The sequence below is a fragment of the Giraffa tippelskirchi genome, chromosome 3 (genome assembly GCF_054371585.1).
Source record: "Giraffa tippelskirchi isolate mGirTip1 chromosome 3, T2T-mGirTip1v1.2.pri, whole genome shotgun sequence".
Lineage (NCBI taxonomy): Eukaryota > Metazoa > Chordata > Mammalia > Artiodactyla > Giraffidae > Giraffa > Giraffa tippelskirchi.
In genome coordinates this window covers 105183603-105205554 of record NC_137277.1, presented here as the reverse complement: position 1 = coordinate 105205554, position 21952 = coordinate 105183603, and the positions used below count along the sequence as shown (strand labels likewise).

Here is a 21952-nt window from a genome sequence, read left to right as displayed (position 1 = left end):
AACTTCTACCATCCCACCTTATTGAGGACACTCAGGGTAATCTCTGTTTTTAAACTAAGAGGGACATTCTTGACCTTCTCTTCAAAGTCATTCTGGGTTCACCACCAAGGAATCCTTCCTCATATCTGCCTGGAATGCCTGTGACTTTGCACATTTTCTCAAAAAAAAAAAAAAAAAAAGTTCTTCTTGGGACTTCCCTGGTGGTCCAGTGGTTAAGAGTCTGCCTTGTAATGCAGGAGATGTGGGTTCCATCCCTAGTGGGGGAACTGAGATCCCTTATGCCCCAGAGCAAATAAACCAGAATGCCTCAACATTGCCACAACTAGTGAGTCTGTGCATCGTGATGAAAGATCGTGCATGATGCCATGAAGATCCTGTGTGCCGCAATTAAGACCCAATGCTGCCAAATAAATGAATACTTAGAAAAATTTTTTGTTCTTCTATATTAGAAAGCTTCATTGTCCTGCTGATAATTAGGCTACTATTTTAAGAATTGGGAAGCCTCTGCTTTATCATCTTTACTTAGATGTCAAAGATTCATAAAGATTCTGGTGGAATTGATGTTGCTTTTCTTGGTGCTGTTGTCTAGAGCTGGAAGGTCCTGGTTGAGGTTAGTGCAGGAGCACAAGGGAAAAATGCTGGCGGACCAGGGGTCAGTTTAAATGTCACAAGATCACATTCCCTGAGTCACTTATCTTCACCCTGATTCTGCATGAATTAGAAGGCTATTGATAATAACAGCTGAATAATTCAAGTGCCATGGTCACCATAGCTTCGGGTTGTTTTTAGATTGCTGATTTTCTAATGCTATCGAAGGACCTCTTGAGTGATAGTTTGTGCACAGGTGTTCAAAATAAAGGAAGGTAGTGTCACTTTTTAAGAGAAGTTTATGCACTGAAGTGCTGTTAGAACAGTGGGACTTCCTTGGTGGCTCAAACGGTAAAGACTCTGCCTATAATGCAGGAGACCCGGGTTCGATCCTTGGGTTGGGAAGATCCCCTGCAGAAGGGAATGGCAACCCACTCCAGTACTCTTAGCTGCAGAATCCCATGGACAGAGGAGGCTGGCGGGCTGCAGTTCATGGGGTCACAGAGAGTCAGACACGACTGAACAACTTTCAATCAAAAAATATTAGAACAGTGAACTAGATATTGAAAATGACTGAAGTTGTCACTTGGATGTGACTTTGTGGGTGTCTATTTTATATTTTAATGTATTTTTAAATGAAAAAATCAGTCTTCACTTAAAACAGTGCTTGTTAAAAATATTAAAGTTAAGATGGCCAGAGTACAAGGCAATAAACACTAAGAAACCGAGTCACAAGTAAAGTAAAACTAAAAAAGTCATGGCATTGTTGGTTAGAATCTAAGTGATATTTCCTAATTCAGACTGAACTGGGAGGTGGTATGAATGGGGTGTTTGTTTTTATCCCCCCCAAAATGGCTCAGTATACAGGAAATACTTCCCTTGTCTTAAGACCCTCAGGTCTTTAACGCTGAATTTCTTACATACCTCTTGGAAATTATAACTGATTTATTTCTTCTTTTGTGATGCCAGATTATAACGTGACTTGTAGGAGACAAAAGCAGATAGGATGTTGGCAGTTTTCACACTCTAGTTTGAAAGGGTTTTTCTTTGCCTTTCTTGGCTGAGCTGAGGCATGAATAAATACTGTAGCAATGGTAACCACACTCTTATTGTGTTTTATTTCTTTAGTTACCATCTGTTCTTGCAGCTCTAGCTAAAGCACAGATTCTCGAATTTCCAGACTGATTTTAGCACTATGTCTTGGAGAATTTTTCCGGCAAGTGGACGTTAGTGTCTAAATTTGATTCAGAGGCTTGTTCCTTTTGGGCCACTTGACCATGAACTCTCAAGGTGGGTGTGACTTAGAGAATGTCAAATAAACACTCTGGAAACTGATAATGACATTCTGGGAGATTCTGATAGATTTGAGGGCTCACAACAAACACAGGCAAAGGATTGGGAGCATAATTGAGATGTGGGTTTGTTTTTTTTTCTGTTCCCACATCTACTCCTCACCCTCCTCTTGGGTGGACAGTGGTGGTGACTGTATGCTCCAGGCTTGCGATTGCACAGGCCAGCTGGAGGACTCAGAGGGCTGAGGGTGGGAGGGAAGAGATACCAGGCATCACAACCCTGTACCTTCTTTGCTGCAGTTTGGGTGGTGGCTATGTCCACCATGGAAGCACTCTGCCAGTGGGCACCCCTCAGGGCTCCAGCAGCACGCTTTCCTCCCCTAGTGTTTTCAGGTCACTTTCTGCCCTAACATCCCCTATTCCCTTCACCCTCCCCACATCTTTGTAAGTCAGTCCTTCAACCATATTTCTTCTTTGGAATCCATGAGTTGTGTCTATATATTGATAGTAGTCAAGCATACATAAAACATCATTGATGAAAAGGCATGTCATCATTTTAATATCAGGAGATAAATAGTGCATTAAATTATATAAGATATATAAGATTATAAGATATAGTCATTTCAGATATAATAAAATTTTAAATAGGCTCAGAATTGAGGGAAGCTTTTTTTTTTTACTTGTTTTTTTTATTAATGACACTGTAATAAGTTTTCTCTGATGCTATAGTAAGTTATCTCTGATGCAAAGAGCCTACTCATTGGAAAAGACCCTGATGGTGGAAAAGATTGAAGGCAAAAGGAGAAGAGGGCGGCAGAGGATGAGATGATTAGATAGCATCACTGACTCAAAGGACATGAACTTGAGCAAACTCTGGGAGATATATTAAAGATATATAAAAGATATATTAAAATAAAAGAATAAAATAAAATTAAAAGAAATATATTAAAAAAATATCTCCTTCGCCTACTTATTTATTGGGCCTCATTGTTTTCTTATGCGTAAGCCCTTTGTATAACAGATGAGACATCAGCATACTTCTGCAGAGGGCCAGATAGTAGATACTTTGGAGTTTGTGGGCCTTGTAGATTCAGTCCCAGCTGCTCAGCCCCACTGTTTCAGGGCAGATATAGCTTCAGACGCTGGGCGAAGCAGTAGTGTGGCTGTGCTCCAGTATGGATGCTGAATGTGAATTTCATGTCGTTTATACATGTCCTAAATTAATCTTGCTCTTGATTTTTTTTCCACCATTTAAAAATGTGAAAACCATTCTTAGCTCATGGGCTGTGCAAAAAGAAGCTGCGGGCTGGATCTGGTCCTTGGGCTATAGCTTGCCAGCGCCTGTAATAGATGGTAACGTTTCGTTTTTGACTGTTTTTTTCACTTTCCTTTTTAGATCAGCGTTTTAGAGCTACAGAAGTACAACTTTTTTACGTAATCAAATTTAAAAATTTCTGACCATTTTTTTGGTCTTTATTTTGAACGTTAAAGGGACTTTACTAAAGATGGAACCCAAAATACACATGACTTGTTTTAGCTTTAGCGACTTCTTTTTTAAAGAATAAACTTTTATTCATCTGGGATTAATTTTGGTGTATAGTGGGATTTGGAGGTCTCGATTTAGTTTTTTTTTCCAAGTAGCAAACCAGTTGTGGATTGTTTTTGAATACTCACAGTTAGTATTGGGTTCCCCAACTGTGCTTAGGGTACTTTTGATCTCAGTCTTGCACCGTGATAATGTTCCCCACTTTTCATTTATGGGTTGAAAGTAATGGCAGCAATTTGTGACATAAGTTCCACTTAGTTCTTCTTGGCTTGTCTGTTTTCCATTTGAGTTGGCATTTATAGGATAGTCAGTTGGAACCCCTGTAGGCATAGTAGATACATGTGGAAATGGTCTCTTTTTTAAAAACTTTGTTTTATATAGATATATATTCTTAGTGAAGACTGACAACTCCATCTCCTGCACTAAGAGAGAAATGTGCAGCTAATAGTTTGTATTACAGAACATTATCTGTTAGGTTTTTTGCCTTTGGAACATACTGTACTTAAATTTGTAAGTAAAGTAATTTATCACAGGCTGTCCTGTATGGTTTGATAGGAATCATCTTTTATTTAGTCTTTGTCAGTGTACTGAAATGATTCAAAATATAATTTGAGGACAAACAAAAACTTCTTGTAGTGAAACTTGTAAAACTGAATTTTCAGGTATGGCTTCTTACTCTCAAGTCTTAAAAAAAAAAAAAAAAACACAAACTCAGCTGTTCTCAATTTACTTGACTATGAAGAATAGGTATAATGCTTTTATTTTCTGAGAACACCAAGCTATTCCTGGTGAAGCACAATGTTGTTAGAGTGTCTGTGATAGGCATGTGTTACTTTTCATCCCAACTTCCCATTCCCAAGTGTAATTTAAAAAAAAAAAATCTGTTAAAATGCCTTTCTGAATCTTTGGTTCAGAGAAGAAAATTCCTGCTGCAGAAGCCCTCCTCTCATCAGCCTATATTAGCAGTTGGAGTGTTCTTTCAGACCCAGGCATGTCTGTATGTTCAAGCTGAGTTGCCATGGTGCTGGGCGGCATGAAGTGGAAACCCCACATAAGACTTAAAAAGATAAGTAGCGCTGGGGATACAGACGATGGGAAGTACAACTTGCCAATGAGTTCTAGGTGAGAGGTTGAACGGAATATCTTAATCGAGAGGAAACACTCCACTCCAAGGTGCCTTGGGTTTAAAGGAGATTCATTGGTCGATTGGGCCCCAGATGTGCTGTTTGCTTCACTTGGGAAACTCGTTCCAATTTTGTGTCTCCACAGTGGTCTTCAACTACCATCTGGACTGATCTCTTAAAATGAAAATTAGATGTGATCTTTTGATTTGAAATTTGAAACCTGTGTTTGTGTTTAGCTAGACTACAGTGATAAACGGAATTGTTGTTCAACATCCCCCACCCTCCACAAATTTGTAGAAAAGCAGGGATGAGTAACACAAGTCAACAGACTCACATGAAATGAGAGGGCAGTGTGGAAATCTCCTTGAATTCCTGTTAGTAAGCCAAATTTATTTTTATAGCCCTTTAACGGAAGACAGCTTGTTCTTCTTCAGATAATTGACCCAGGCTTTGTCCTCCTCTTTCAAATATGCTTCAACCAAAGACCCAACTGTGAGATGAATAGGAAAAATGAATTTGGGAAGTAAAAGAAAAAAGTTTTCTTTTTTTCTTAATGTGAAAGCAAAGCAGGAATGTGAAATCTTTTTTTTTTTTTTTAATAATTCTTATGAGTTGCTTTCAGAATCAGAAAGTCATTGCTTAAGCATATTTGTCACTACAGAGAGTAAATGGGATTCTGAAGTCTTTAATGTGGCTTCATAAATGTAAGCCTTGTTGTTTAATCATGGCGTTTCTGCAAAAATGAACTCCTACGCGTGCATCTCACCCTCTCATTTCTTTTAGTGTCTGAAATCTAGACTAAGCATCTGAACAGCCATCACTAAGTATTTCCACATTGGAAAACAAGAACTTGGCTGAGTACAGTTCTGATTTTTTGTGGGAAGGGATTATTTTTCCCTTTTTTGCTTTAGAAGTCATATGCTATATCCTTGCTATTTGGGCTGAACTGGCTTGAAAAGTCAAATAGGAATGAGTCTAGCTAGTCAGTTTAGGAAACTGATTCATAATTTCATGATCTTATACAGTGGTAGTGTTGTCATTGACTATTTCATTGTTTTCAAAACTTGCCAATTAAGAATAAAAGCCAAGTGTGCTACTTACCCCTCTGTGGCTCTGAGAATTCATTTCTACATGTATCTTGCTCATCTCTGAAGATCAAGTGTAACCAAGTGTAACCCATAGGTCCTAGCATAGATAGACCCTACTATGGGCAAATTTTGGTGCCTCTGCAAGTTATTCCAGCATTCAGACATTGTCTTTTTTCTTTTATTTCCCCAGTTAACAAGTATGTTTTTATTTAAGTCAAGCTGTAACTCCTGTCTCATTGACATTTTCCAAACCCCTTTTCAAGTGAGATTTGTAGGAAACTTGTGGCCCTCTCTACCCACCACCGGTGCCTTTATTTCTGAAGCTCTCAGTGCCTGTCTCACGAGATCATAAGACCTTGGTGGTGCAGTGTACTTGACGTGTTCAGTAGTCCACGAAATTTCCAGACTAAATATATTATTTCTGTGGCTCATCCAGAAGATGCTGTCATCCTTTAAGACTGCAATTAGTACTGTTCTGAAATTGGCTAATAGATGCTATACCAAGGTTAGATATGCTTTGGATTTAATATTGCTTTACTTAAGGATTTTAGATTTGACTTAATCCTTCACATGGGATATTCAGGAAGGAAAATAAGACTATATATATATACGCACACACATATATATTAATCCATAAATTACTAATGGAAGAACTTAGTGACTGGGTTTGGAGAAATAAAAAGGAAAATCACAAGCACAGATGGTTTGCCTGGATCGTTTGCATGGAAACCAGATGGGCAGAATAGAGGGGGAGACTTAGGGAAAATTATCTGAGTAATTCAGTTTTCCCTTTAACTCTCTGAACTGTGTAGAGTACATTGGGATTTATGGTATTAGAATTACCTGCTAGAATTGCACATGAGTTTTCCAGAAGAAACGTCAAAAGAGAGTTGTTTAATTGTCTAGTAAGATATAAGACAATGAATAGACTGACATATGTTGGGAAAAGTGATAGGTCAGTTCCAGGTTGTGAACCTCAGGTAACTTCCTGGCTAACACATGCAGCTGGTAATTTTCCTTCCTCTCTTTTTCCTTCCCTTTTCTCCCTCTCTTCCTTCTGTTAGTCCTTTCATCCATCAAGGTAAGGTCTCTGGAGAGAAGTGGCCACAATACAGCATCTGTAAGCTTCTGATTCTCTTGTTTTCCCTGAGAGCTGGCATTGGTAAAAAACCTTAGCCATAAAAAGAAGAAAATCTTGCCATTTGTGCCACAACAGGATGGGCCTTAAAGGCATTATACCAAGTGAAATTTCAGAGAAAGAATATTAGGTGATTTCACTTAGAGGTGAAATTTAGAAAACAAAACAACGTAAAACTCTGCTTATCTGTGCAGAGAACAGATTGGTTGTTGACAGAGGCAGGGGATGAGCAAGGTGGGTAAAGAGGGTCCAAAGGTACGAACTTTGAGTTATAAAATAAATTAAGTCAAGGAATATAATGTACAGCCTGGTGATTTTACTAATAGTTAATACTGTATTGTATATTTGAAAGTTGTTAAGAGAGTAGATGTTACAAGTTCTCATCATAAGAGAAACAATTTTGCAACTGCGTGGTGATGATGTTAACTAGATTTATTGTGCTGATTATTTTGAAATACATTTGACCCTTGAACAGTGTGAGTTTGAATTGCCTGAGTCTACTTATTTTTTTTCACTAGTAATACAACAGTATTACACAATCCATAGTTGGTTGAATCTATCAATGTGGAATTGTGGATTTGGAGGGCCAGCTATAAATTATATACTGTTTTCGATTGTGCAGAGAGGGGCAGCTCCCCTAACCCCAGCGTTGTTCAAGGGTCAACTGTGTATATGCATATCAAATCACTATGTGTACACCTGAAACTAATGTTAAATGTCAAATTCTATCCCAGTTTTTTTTTTTCTAAAAGTGTAAATGACCAGGTGACTTCGAAGTGAAAGTAAAGTACAAGTGTTAGTTGCTCAGTCGTGTCCAACTCTGCGACCACATGGACTGTAGCCCACCAGACTCCTCTGTCCATGGTATTCTCCAGGGAAGAATATTGGAATGGGTAGCCATCTCCCTTCCCCTTCAGGGGATCTTCCCAACACAGGGATTGAACCTGAGTCTCCTGCGTTGCAGGCAGATTTTTTTCCACTGAGCCACCAGGGATGACTTAGAAGAGCAGGCAGTTCTGTCTGGGTGGGAAAATTAGGAAAGGCTTCAGGGAGACTGTGTCACTGAGCTGGGCATAGAAGGAATGAGTGTGCTGTGGAGACGCAGAGATGGAGCCAAAGTGGGAAGAATGTGATGGTCACAGTGATAGGCAAGCTTGGGTGGTCTCTGGGAACAGCAGACAGCTTAGCTGGCTTTATGAGGCAGTCTCTGGGCATTGGTGCTCGGACCCCAGGCCTGAGATGGGATTTGAGGGCAAGACTTCCCCTTCCTAAGGCTGTGGTGTGGAAGTGGTAGAGACTGAATCAAATCAGAAGCAAGGTGGTGACATTAGAGAAAAATTGTAGACCTCACAGGTAGAGCAATGGAAAGTGGCAAAATAGCACATGAGTGAGAATGTTAAAGTGGTCGTGGTAAGAGGAGACTAGAGGATTCTCTAAGCCAAAGATGGCCTCGGCTGTGTCTTTTTCATAGATGCTGGTGAATCTAGACATGGGTAAGAGTAATTTAGTCAGTGTTCTCTTCACAGTCTTGACAACAAGTAGGAGACATAAGGCTGGATAGGTAACTTGAGCTGCTGGTGCTAGAAACATGAAACCTGGATGTGGGTGTTGAGTTTAGACTGAGAGAGTCTGATGGGCGTTGACAGCTTTTTGGGGGAGATTCTGAGGGGAACATGGTGACAAAGTAGGGCTTACACTTGAGGGAGATGGATTTGGCATTTATGTGGGGTGAATGACATTGTTTGGATTTTTCAGGCAGACATTTGAGTTGCTGCTTTTATATCTGGAGGTGCAGTTCACAGGGCTTTGCTGTTGATTTGAGGGTGGGAGATGAAGGATTAAAAATGTGACCTTTGTGTTTTTATTATACTTCTGAGTTTATTCATTTAATGGACATTTGCACATGTTCTACATGACAGACAAAGTGCTAGGTACTGGATATTCAGTGCTGAGCAAAACTGTGCCCTTGGATTGGTGGGGAGGAGTAGAGTGAAAAGTGTCGCTGAGGGTTTGAACCTCTGTCGTGGGGAAAGTGGTGAGACATTTATTAAAAGAGGGCAGGAAGTGAAGAGTTGGCTCAGAGGCCCTGGTGATGAAATTTTTGATGAGTTGCGTTTGAGGTCGGTCACAGCAAGTCATCAATTGTAGGATTAGATTTCATGGGCTGAGGTTGGAGATGGCAATCCATGCAAGTGGAGCAGAAAACCAGTTTTGTGGAGTTGCAAGGGGAGAGGACAGAACCTTGTGAGCAGGGGGCAGAAGGAAGATGCTACAAAGAGAGTTGGGGAAGAATCAGTGTAACTTACATTTTTCTCCATAAATGTGTTCTTAGGCAGTTTTCAAGTATCTTCTTAGGCTTTAAAACAAGATTTCTTAACCTCAGCTCTAGTTGGGTGTTTGGGGTAGATGACTGTTGTGTTGTGGAGGGCCGTCCTGTGCTTTGTATGTAGAATGTTTTGCAGCATCCCTGGCTTCTACACACTAGATAGATGCCGGTGGGTTGGGGCTTCCCTGATGGCCCAGCAGGTAAAGAATCCATCTGCAATGCAGGAGACACAGGTTTGATCACTGGGTGGGAAAGATCCTCTGGAGAAGCAAATGGCAACCCATTCCAATATTCTTGCCTGAAAAATCCCACGGGCAGGCAGGTTACAGTCCATGGGGGTCACAAAGAGTCAGACATGACTGAGCAACCAAGCAAGCACTGGATAACACACTCTCCTTCTAGTTATGCTCATCAAAAATGTCTGCTGACGTTGCCACATATGCTAGGGAAGGGGCAGAATCACTCATCATTGAGAGCTAGGACTCAGGATGTTTTTCTTTTTTTTTTTTTCATATATATTCTGCCCACACCACAGCCAGGGAGGAATGATTGGGCAGACATGCCAACAAAAGGCGTGGACCTTTATTGGGCTTCAGCTGTAATGTGACTCAGTTCCCAATATAGTCATTGGAAAACATTGGAACTTAAACAGTGAAGTGGTTTCCTGTATTAGAGTAGGCATGGGTTTGCAAGACAATTTCATTTCAGCTTTTAGCAGGCCTGGGCCTGTGATATGACTGTATGTCTGGACTTTGGTGTGGGGGTGGAGGGGAGGAACTTCAGCTCTGGAAGTTTGGGGAATTTATCAGTTTTACAAAGAGTATTATTTTACACTGACCCTGTGCAGTTCTTCAGTGTTTCTAGGAAGAACAATTCATTTAAATATGTCCTATCAAAGAAAACAGACATATGTTGTAATAAGGTTCCCTAAAATTTCACGTTGAACACTCCGCCTCAGTAAGTGAATTGCCGTGAGGTGTGCATGGCTTCAGTGGTTTCTGTGTACCCGGCCCACTACCTGTAGATGAGTTATTGGAGTTGAGTTGAAATCCTGACTGTCCTTTATGCTTGAGGAATTCCTCCTTTTTGATCTTAAAAGAGGGAGAAGTAGTGCTGGGAGGCCAAGAGCGATAACTTAATTAATGCAAGGCGTCAAAGGGCCAAGTCTGTGAGGATGTGGGGAGTGTCCACGTTTTCAAGTGACACCTGTACTGTCAGGTTCCCCGTGGATTTGGGGGTGCTTGTCGGGTCAGCAGAAGGCGCTGCGGATCGAGGTGGGGGCTTTCCTCCCCTGCCTTTGAACCTCAGATGGATTTCGACAGGTGTCTGATGAAGTGGTCACTGGGGTCTGACTGACCTGCTTAGCTGTACACGGGGCTCGAGAAACTGTCAGGAAAGAGGAACATTTAGGGGAAAAAAGAGAACTGTTTCTAAGCAGTTTCAGTTGTTGTGTTTAATCCTTTAAAAGCCCATGAATGCACAGAATTGTTCCCATTTATAAAGAGTGGTGAAAACAAGGAAGGAGATGTGAGCGGGTGTGCTCTCAGTCGGGGAGTCGGGGCGGGGGTGAAGGTGAGCCCCAGCAGACCCGGCCTATCGCCCCATTCCAAGTGGGGTTCTGGGGAGTAGGCTCTGGGGATCCTTTCTTTCTTAGAAAAGTTCAGGAAATGCCTCTTACACCTCTGGACACTGAAATAAAATCTGGACTACCCTTGCAGTGTGGTCCAGCTCTTAGCAGAAGCTGCTTCAGACCCCTACAGGGTTCTGCCTTCCAGGCTTTGACTGATGTCTTCCAATCCTGGAAGGCAGGAGAGAGGAGGCAGACAGGGTGAGGAGGGCAGCTGCTGCTGAAGTGAACTGGCGGGGCTCTCTCTGTTCTCCCTTGCACACCACTCTCTTTCTCATTCCCTCCTCTTTTTTTTTTTTTGAAATAAAATTCTTACCATAGAATAGTTTTAGATTTATAGAGGAATTAAGATAGTACAGAGTTCCCCTGTATGCTGAACCTTTGTTGTTCAGTCGCTAAGCTGTGTCCAACTCCTTGTAACCCCATGGACTGCAGGACACCAGGCTCCTCTGTCCTTTACTATCTCCTGGAGTTTGCTCAAATTCGTGTCCATTGAGTCGGTGATGCAATTGAACCATCTCATCCTCTGCCACCCTCTTCTCCTTTTGCGTTCACTCTTTGCCAGCATGAGGGTCTTAACCTTGGTGTGGTACATTTGTCACAATGAACAAGCTGATACTGATATTAATACATTCTTGTTAATTAAAGTCCGTACTTTACTCCTTAGTTTTTACCTTATATATGTTTTTTTCTGTTTCTGGATCCCATCCAGGACACCAGATGACAGTCGTCGTGTCTTCTTATGACTCTTTTTGGTTGTGACAGTTTCTCCGACTTTCCTTGTTTTTGATAACCTTGATGGTTTTGAGAAGTTCTCATTAGGTGTTTTGCAGAATGCCCCTTAGCTCTGATTTGTTTGGTGTTTCTCTCTGATGGTTAGACTAGGTAAAGTACCATTTTCACCATTTGTCAAGATTAATATGAGTTAGCACTGTCGATGTTGACGTTGATCACCTGGCAAAGGTAGCATTTGCCCAGTTTCTCCACTGTAAACTGTAACACAGGCCCACCCGCCCCCTTCCATCCCTCTCTCTGCACACTTTGGAGGGAAGCCCCTGTGTGTAGTCCACACCTAAGGAACAGGGATCGGGCTCCAGAGCCTCGAGGGTGGAGAATCTACATCAATTATTTGGATTTCTCCTGCATGGGAGATGCATCTTGCTCCCCCACCCCACCCCACCGCCCTTCCTTTGTTTATTCAGTAGTTTATATATGTCAGTGCAGACTCGTGGATATTTATTTTATTCCTTGGGTTATAATCCAGTATTATTTTGTTCAGATGGTTCCAGCTTTGGCCATTGGGAGCTTTGCTGTTGGCTCCTGTGTCCCTTTAGCATACTCTCATGTTTCACTTGGAAGCCCTGTCTTACCTTCTGGCGCTCCAGGTTCCCTTCCGGCTTCTGGTGTGTGCTTGTCATCTTTTTGCCCCAAGTGGAGCAGTGACAGATCACATGCTCAGAGGTTTGGGCACTCAGGATTGGCTTGGGCTCAGTTGACCAGTTCTTCTCACCTGTGTGACTCTTATTTCAAGAATGAATTTACCATGAATCTCTAGCTAACAGAGTTGTAAAAATCAAATGAATGTAAGAGAGTTTTACCGTGTTCATTTTCAGTAAATCCCTGCCCTCCCACCTTTTTTTTTTTTTTTTTGGCATTGGAGCGCATCTTGGACTTCCATCTTGGATCTTCCCATGGCCCCAGTACATGTTTGTTGAATGAACCAGAGCTTGCTCAATGAATCCAGCTCCTGTGCTGCTTTTTGTCAGTTGTTGATTGATTTAATGGGTATTAATTGACAAGCTTTTCCTTTCCTACATAAAACATTTTATCTTCTGAGTAAATTATCTTGTATCTCCTCACTCCACATAGCATAACATTGGGTCACAGGTACTTATTTATCCACTGACTGAGAAGAAAAAAATGGAGAAAGGAGATACCAAACTGAATTTAAGTAGAAAAAACAAAGCTTTAAGTAAGCTTTGGGGATACTGTCATTTCCTCACTGCTTTTGTTACTACCACCCTTAAAATGATTTTCATACTTTTTTAAAATTTGTTTTTCTTCTTTAAAAATTTTTGTTTACATTGGGGTATGGTTGATATACAATGTTGTTAGTTTCAGATGTACTGCAGAGTGATTAAATTATACATATACATCTATTTATTCTTTTTCAAATTCTACATTGCTCGTAATTAAGGGCTTGTATCATGAGATTGCCAGTGATGGGCGAATGAATGGGTGGATGCTTGTTGGGAATATGTAGAATTCTGATTAAGGAAGGGAATTCAGAAGTATCTTTGGGGTATTTCATCTGTGAGTTCTCTTGGACCGTCTGTGGCAACACGGTGGTGGCATTAAACACAGTAAAGGCAGAACAGAAGCCCTATCTATATTGTTAAACCCAGTGAGATGTTAGGGTGCAGTCAGCTACTGTCCTAGAAGAGATGCAGAAATATATATATATACATATATACATTTATAAACACATATAAATATATATTTTATAGACAAATTAAAAACTTTTTTTTTGAGAAGAGGACGAGAGGGTCAGAACATATGCTCCAAAGTCACATGAGGTGGAGGACGTTCCGTGGTGATGTTTCTTGAAGGGTTGAGTTTGGGATGACAAGGTAAGCAGGGCCCTCTCTCTGCATGACAGGCCTGAAGCAGCCGTTGCTCATCCTCTTCCTCCCCCTTTCTTAAAAGCCTGTTGGGGTTCTTATTGCTCTTTGTTCATTCCTGCCTCTGAAGAGAGTGCTTGGTAAAGGATGCATTTATATTCTGACATGTTGGGGAAAAAGGGTAGGTGCTTGTGAACAGAGGGTGAGGAAGAAATCGTTGATGGTGTTTGGGAAGCTGCATGTTCCCTGGGGCATCCTTGGTTGGAGCATCTCTGCTTACTCATGTGAACTCTGGTTCTAGAAGTAAATTCTTTTCACTCCTTTTGCCAAAAAGAGATTGAACATTACCAATAAGTCTCATTGTATTACTATTACTGTTAAATAGAAGGCTGGATTAGGAAGGGCTTGGGAAGCAAATATCCTCTGGCATTCAGAGCATCTCTTTGTTTTTTTTTTGGAGCCAATTTGTCTTCTGTCCTCTGTAGGAAGCCATTCTGGTTCCTGTCCTCTCACTGACCAGCACCTAGAATGTCAACAGAATGACTCATGTCTCCAACATCCTGTCCTTGCTCTGGATAGAGGGAATTGTTTGCCTTTGGAAAACACAGTGCTTACCTCTGTGGAAAAACCCTAAAGTGTGCATAGCTTTGATACATATACATATTGTCCTTATACGATGTCTGTGATCTTGTGTGTGTGTGTGTGCACTTGTGACTTAAAAAAAAAAAAAAACTGTAGGGTTTTCTTTATCTGCTGTGAGATTGGGAATCTAGGAGCTTTAGATATGAGGATCTTGGGGACAAGTTGGTTCAATTCCTTTTTATGGTTCTAGAAACAGAGGCCCATGTTGAAATAAAGTGATTTGCTATCTGAAGACTTGTCAGTGAGAACCAGGACTAACTAGTATCTGAGTCTCCCGATTCCCTGTTCTGTGGCCTTGACTTTGTGGTGTGTTGTGGGGTTTTTGAACATTTGGCTACCTAATTAGAAGTTCTGTCTTTGTAAATAGAATGCTGCTGATACTGGTATATATTTAAAACTACATGTAGTCAAATCTTTTAAGAATACTTGACATCATACATTGAGTTGTTCCTCGGAAACTAAGGGGACAGGGAAGGGCAAGAATTGTTCTGTGAATCAGGACATTCTGTTGCAATTTAGCCTCCAGACAGATGTTGGGAAAGTCAGTCTTACCTCTTGGGAGTTTACTCAGAAGGGGCTGGGTTAGACTGTTGCTTTTGCTGTTTTGAGCTCTGAAATTTTGTGAATTTTTGTTTCTATGAAGGCATGTTACACATCTATCACGTGATGATACAGAATATCTACGATGTGGGTAAATCCTTCCCTTTAATTCCAGTCTTATAGAACATGGGCAAGTGTTGTTGCCATGAATGTTCTTTTTATCAAAGAAGGTGTTACCTCAGTTGCAGAGTTGTCTGCTGTGTTTGGTAGTATCTGAGTAAGCTCACCACTGGGCAGTCATCAGAGCTCTGTTAGGTCAGAAGTGCTGTGATGAAGCCATGGGAACAGGAAGAAAGTGAGTGTGTGTGAGTTATGGACCCATCATTCCATTTCCCATTTCAGGTGTCTTAAACGCTGAGATTGAAGGTACTTGGCAAGTTCTGTAATTGTGATACTTTGAATTCCTTCCACAGCCCACACTTTCTCCTTTTAGAGTCTGACTTTTATGATGATAGTATAATTTTTGTTTAAGTGGTGTTAGAGATTGAATCACTGCTTTTGCCATTACTGCTTGTATTAGACAGATACGAAATGGGAGTCTTAGGGGGCTTAACTTGCCTTGATTGTATGTTGAAGTGTTAGCCATTCAGTCGTGTCTGACTCTTTGTGACCCCATGGACCGGGCTTTTCTGTCTGTGGGATTCTCCAGGCAAGAATACTGGAGTGGGTTGCCATTTCGGTCCTCAAACCCAGGTCTTCCTGACTTCAGAGTTCATGCTTTTTTTTTTTTTAAACCATAGTACCTTCTAGGTGCCACATTCTGCTCCATTTTGAGTTGATGTTTCATTTACCTTACTTTCTTACTGATTTGAAGTTCATTGTTCTCTTTTTTTCCCCCATGTTATTCTCCAGTGCCTGGCATAGGACCATAATAGTAACATTTCTTTATTAATGATTTAAAGGCAGTGAATGATGAACTGAAAGGGAAAAAGACAGAAGCTTCTGAGTCATTTATACTTTGTCACCTTGTAACCTTGAGCAAAATAAGAAAAAAATTCCTATCAGTTTCTTTACTTGAAAAAGTAGGGAAACTACTATTTGCTGCACTGGGCTATTGTGACTTCAGAAATAAAGTTCATTAAACTCATTGTATAGTGCTTAGCACGTAATAGATAATTAATGAGTGGTCTCTGTTATAGTTATGTTGCTGTTAAATTAACAAAAGCCTGCAACATTGCTTTTACTTTCTCTTTTTTACCCCTTAGGATAGAGCATGCCATTTCTCCTAAATGCCTGCTACCCTCAGGGAGTTCTCAGCAATAGGATGAACATATCATCCATGGAATATGAGGGCTTAGTGTTATCAGATACCATTTCTTTTGATACCCTTTCCCCCAGTCATTCAGGGGAAACACACGTAGCCTGAGGCACTGTTGGGTGTTAGCTCCAGCTCTGCCTGCTGACTCCTGGCAGGGGCCCTCTCCAGGGAGGTGGCTGGAGCTTGGATGGTAATCAGCCTCTTGTCTTCCTTCCCTGTCACCTGTCTCAGTTCACTGGGAAAGTCCCCAAAGTTTTTCTTCTGCTGAAGTGTGGCCCAGTAGCCAGACAGTGGCCTGTGCAGTAAATGGAGAGGAAGCTATGTTTCTTCCCTCGTTTGTTAGCATTTTGGCACGGGAATTTTTATCTGCCACATTGAGTCTATTGGCTCCTGCTGCTGCTGTCACCAGCATCTCTTTGCTGTGTTCAGAAGCCACTCAGGCACACTTGTCAAGGTTTAGGTTAATTAACCTTTGTTGGTCCATTTCACCTGTCATAGAAACAAACTTCTTCATTGTCCCTTCCCTTCAACTTCCTGGGAGGAAGGGGTTTTCTAGGCAGAGGAAACTTATCACAGGGATGAGTTAACTAAACAGTCACCAGTGCAGTACCTGGCACTCAACAGGTGCTCACAGATGAAAGAAACTGTGGATGACTCTAGTCCCTGTTACGTATTTGTGGTTTACAAATGATGAGCATTAGATTCAGTAACTTGGGTTGGCAAATTACCCTTTCATCTTCAGTGATGCCTGATGATGGGAGAGTGACAGGGAATAGGGAGGGGTTTGAAGAGTTTCTCAGGGTAAGTGGATTAGTGTAGCTCTCAATTGAAAATAAGGTACATATTTGAAAATGACTTAACGAGAGCCTTGAATTAGCTTCTCCCTTGTAGCGTAATTGACAGGTACTGACTAGTTGTGATAGGTTATAATACATACCACTTAGGTCTTTTTATCCTCAAAGAACTTAAAAAAGAAAACCAACAAAACACTTTAAACAGTGAATCTACCTTGTATTCTTCATTGTAGCTTAATGTTCTCTTCCCTGTCTTTGTTGTATTATGTTTCTTAAGATGAGTGAGTGAACTTTGCCAGTTGGTTTATAAAACACTTAGGGATTTAAAGTCTCTGGGGAGTGAGAATTGAAATGACAGTTTGCAGCTTCACATTTGCTGGTTAACTACTGGCGTAGTGTTCTTTTCCTATTTGTTTTTCCCAAGCTGTAGACCCTATCAATCAAATCAAATGAAATCTGGGAATTGTGAGTTTTGGGTTTTTTTTTTTTTTTTCCTTGAAGTAGTTAGCTCTGACTACCAGACCTGGGAGAAATGCTTGCTGTGCAGTGATTTCTAAAGTCAATCTTTACCAGATTCTGGGGGAAAAAAAATGAGAAGTTTGCTAGTTGAGAAATTCATAAAGTTCTTCTCAGGCTTTCAAGTCGTGTTTCAAGAAGAAGCTTTGATGGAACACTAGGAGGTACATTGTTTGCTTTCTCATCCCTTATTTCATTTGTATAACAAGATACTAAGGTGCTGCCTGGTGGCTCAGATGGTAAAGAATCCACCTGTCAATGCAGGAGACCCAGGTTGGATCCCTGGGTAGGGAAGATCCCTTGGAGAAGGGAACATCAACCCACTCCATTTTTCTTGCCTGGAGAATTTCATGGACAGAGGAGCCTGGTGGGCTGTGGTCCATGAGGTCACAGAGAGTGGGACATGACTGAGCCACTAACACTTTCACTTTTCAAGGTGTTCCAAGGAAATAAAAATTTTATTCCAAATGATTAGCTGTTTTCTGTCCAAACCCAACTGTCTTGTACAAGGCTTTAAAAAAAAAAAAAATTACTCTCTGTAGAGGATTAGGAAAATGGTAACTGGGACATCCAATTTCATAAAGGTGGTATAATACCACTTATTACTGTTTATATATACCAATGGTTTTTTGTTTGTGTGCTTTGGTTTTAAAGAAGGAGCTAGAGAAAGGAAGGAAAACCGCAGTCCCTGCTCTGGATTAAACTGGTCTGAAAGCATTTTCTAGAAGACCAAGGACTGGAGCGATATTTTCCTGTCCATGGAGGAAGTTAAGGAAGGGAGTAGGTGGAAGTCATGGGAAAGGTAGCTGTGGTGGAGGGTTTTACAGTTTGGGGTACAGGTGCTCTGTTTCATATGGGATGTAACTGAGAGTGCTAACTGGAGTTGGCACCAGCAAGACTGCTAACAGTGACACCCGGTCATGTTGGTATGGTTCATTTAAATAGAGATCAAGACCTGGTTTGTCACGATGCTGCTGGTATTGATGCTTTATGGAGGATTTAGCACGTGCTGAGCACTTTACATCCTCATTCCTGTTTAATCCTGACAATGACCATTTTCAGGTGGTAGCTTAGAGGAGTGAAGAATTTGCCCAGGGTTATATGGTCAGCAGTGGGCTTACCTGGTGGCTCAGTGGTAAAGAGTCTGCCTGCAATGCAGGAGCTGCAGGAGAAGAGGGATTGCTCCCTGGGTTGGGAAGGTCTCCTGGAAGAGGGAATGGCAACCCACTCCAGTGTTCTTGCCTAGAGAATCCCACAGACAGAGGAGCTTTGTGGGTCCATGGCTACAGTCCATGGGGTCTCAAAAGAGTTGGACATGACTGAAGCGACCATACTGTACTGAACGCATACATACCGTCAGGGGTAGAGCTTGGATTTGAAACTGCTGTACAATATTGAACCTGAAAGTAAAGACAAGGTTAGGTAAAGGCAAAGTTATCAAAATAAAGAAGAATTGAACCGGAGAGCTATTTCAGGGACAGGAGCCACAATGTTTAGTAACATACGGTGTGTGAACTTGAGGCAAAATGAGGAGAAGCACAATTTTAAAATTACAATTTTGGAGAGAAAGCAAGATCATAGTGCTAGTGATGGGGGTGGGAAGACTAAGGGTCTGTCCCAACTGTGTTTATGGACTCTTCGTCCTAGAAACCAGCCAGTAGCCTTTTATCTGTGTCAGTTTCATCTTAGCTTTCAGAGAACAGCTGTCACTCTGTGTGCTTGCGGTCGTGGAACACAGGGTGAGTGCAGTGCTTTTGCGCCAGACTCCTGTCACACATGGGTGTTGATTCTAGCAGCAGACCAATTCCTGCTTCCCAGCAGAGCCCCGGTTCACACATCACACCACCGCATTGTCATCTGACATAGCTAACCTGGGCATCTCACAGCAGTAGGACAGCCATTTTCACTGATTGACAAGACCTTCCTTAGGAAAAGTGAAAGTGAAAGCCGCTCAGTCATGTCCGACTCTTTGCAACCCCATGGGCTATATATATATAGTCCATGGGATTCTCCAGGTCAGAATACTGGAGTGGGTAGCTGTTCCCTTCTCCAGGGGATCTTCCCAACCCAGGGATCGAACCCAAGTCTCCAGCATTGCAGGTGGATTCTTCACCAGCTGAGACATAGGGGAAGCCCAAGAATACTGGACTGGGTAGCCTATCCTTTCTCCAGCGGATCTTCCCAACCCAGGAATCAAACTGGAGTTTCCTGCGATGCAGACGAATTCTTTACCAGTTGAGCTACCAGGGAAGCCAGGAGCCATTTTTCCTAACATCTCCAGACCAGCTCTTTCAGGACCATGAGGACAGCCAGTTCTTGGGCAGAGTTCGTACTGAGCGGATGTCGCATTCTGCAGGCCATTGTTTTAAGGACCCAGGATTCTCAGGCCTGACTGACCAACCTGTGGCAGATCATATTTCTCTTTGACTCGGGAAGAATGCTGGCTAAATCTTGACTTTGGTAGTATGACTTCAGCAGTGGATCTGTCAAGGGCTTGAGCCTGGTTGATCACCATCCATCCACGCTACCATGTATGTCTGAGTGTGGCTCTATGGATTCACTGTGAATCATTACATGTTTTTATTCCCTTTTTGCAAACTTGGTATTTTTCTGGGTGAATCTTTCCCAATGAAATATTTCCTTGATTAAAATAGGCTTCCCCTTAGGAGAGAATACTAATGTTGTGTGCAGGATGGCCTAATGGGAAGCTGGCCAGCTGCCTAGAGATGTCCTTGAGCCCTTTGTCCAAAATGGTTTCCTCCACCTGCTTTTTACAACATCACCAAATATACTGGAAGCTATTTGGCCAAAAAAGTTCATTCATGTTTTTCTGTAAGATATTGGGCTGTGTGTGTGTGTGTGTGTGTGTGTTTGTGTGTAGGGGGAATGTTATGGAAAAACTCAAATGAATTTTTTTGGCCAACCCAATAATTGCCTCTCATTAAAGAAGAGTAAGCCACCTGCCCCAGGCAGTCTCAAGATTACTTAAAGCAACACCCTCTTTAAAGGAAACATTTTCTTTCTCTCCTCACCTGCATCAAATGTTTGCTATTAGGAGAAGACTCTTGAAGCCATTGATTAGTTTGCAATTCCTTTCCTAAGGATAGCCAAAGATGCTGTCCTGAGAGAATTAGATATAGGTGGGTAAGCTTTTGAAAAGAGTGGAGAAAAGGAGAGAAACTCTGGGAAGGGAAAGTGACACTGTGTTCCTTAATAAAAGCCTGAATAAATAGCGGACATAATTGGCCCTGTGTGTGGTTGTATGCTTCAGAAAAGTGGTGAGTATTCTACATGCCTGACACCAGCGGGAAGAAGAGCGTTGTGAGAGAGAGAGATGTTTGCTTGCGACAAGAAGTACACCCTTCTCTTAGGAATCTGTTCAGTGCCCACTTTTCGCTCATAATACTCATTCATTTCATTGACAGCATTCTTCAGGAAAGAGAAATGAGGTGTGAAATCCACTCCTTCTATCTCCCTAAGAGGCTCTCTTTAAGGTTAACCCACTTTGAGCTAGGTCAAGGACCAGCCAACTCCTTTCCTCCATTACCTTAGGGTTATGACTCAGTTCATTCACTGGAGCCTGGTGTTGTCCTTGCCTCCAATTCCGCCTCCATCCACGTAAGTGGAATCTCAGCCAGTTTCCAGCACCCTGAACAATCTCTTTAACCTGAATGACTCCACTGTGACCAAGCTTCTGGCTAGCTGAGCTCATGGTGGTACTGTTGATGTCACAAGATAACCTTTGTATCCTCTGGACTTTGAGCCTTCAGTTATGCTTACGGCTATTTGCAGGTGGATATTTTACATGAGCAGGGATGTGTGTTAGCCCTACTGTGGAGCTTTTGTGGTCGGGGGAGGTGACTCCATTATAATGGTCCCAAGTGTCATTGGGAAGCTAAACAGTGGATTACATAGTCTTTTTGGCTGGTTCTCCTCCTAAGATTTTGTACACAGTGATTCTTTATTAGTTTGAATGCTGAACTGTAAACTTCATTTCTTTGACCATGTTACGGCTCAGTAAATTCTTCCTTTTTTATCTCACCTCCATAAATGAGGCTGGTTCTTGCTCTTTTGTGTTGTCTTTGAGCTCATGGCAGGTGGGATTGGGAGCCCTGTGAAGGCTGCCCTTGTGTATTGTTTGCATGAGCTAAATAAAGCACAAAAAGAAAACCAAAAGATAGACTTTCTCTCCAGGCTAGAAGGGAAAGGAAGGACAGTGTGGTTTACATATGAATGTTGTTTGATTGCCCTTCTGAAGAGAATATTTTCTAATTCTGTCTTGTCTTCCCTTCAGTCTTACATTTCTTCTTCCCTTCCTTTCCCCCATGTATGTTATGTATATATTAGTTTTTTTTTAAATTGGGAGCAAAATTTAATCCACTTTACTGTTAAATTTCATTTTATTTTAAACTTTTTCCTGGATCAACTTATTTTTAGAGCCCCTATTAAGAGACATATGTCTTTTTGTCTCAATAAAATTCATCTAGGACAAGAGAAAGAAGGAAGGATTTTCAGTTTTAGTCTTAATATATATTCTGTGGCTAAATGATTAGGCATTCAAAGGTATTTGATCTCATGTCAAGAAGCAGCAGTTTTAAAACAGGCATTTCTAACCGAATCACTCTTGACACATAGCAAAATAAAGACTTTCTCGGAAAGTTTTAAGCCTGTCCATTTCCTTCTGTCACTCTTCCTTCTTTCAGATCCACTTCCTCTACCAGCCTGCCTTCTTTTCCTCATTTCTATAGTTTCTCCATGCTTACTCAGGTATTGACGTGTTTCTGTTCTTCTT

The 21952-nt window shown here is 41.5% G+C and overlaps 1 protein-coding gene and 1 long non-coding RNA gene across 2 annotated transcripts in view; one reads left to right on the top strand and one right to left on the bottom strand.

Annotated features, from left to right (window-relative positions):
* Positions 1-21952, top strand: part of FMNL2 (formin like 2) — a 324502-nt gene that overhangs the window by 48219 nt on the left and 254331 nt on the right.
* Positions 2837-20856, bottom strand: LOC145541478 (uncharacterized). Its single transcript, XR_014079047.1, has 5 exons — positions 20708-20856; positions 18515-18560; positions 9083-9315; positions 3555-3746; positions 2837-3221 (listed from the first exon to the last, which is right to left on the bottom strand). It is a non-coding gene; the product is annotated as an uncharacterized LOC145541478 (long non-coding RNA).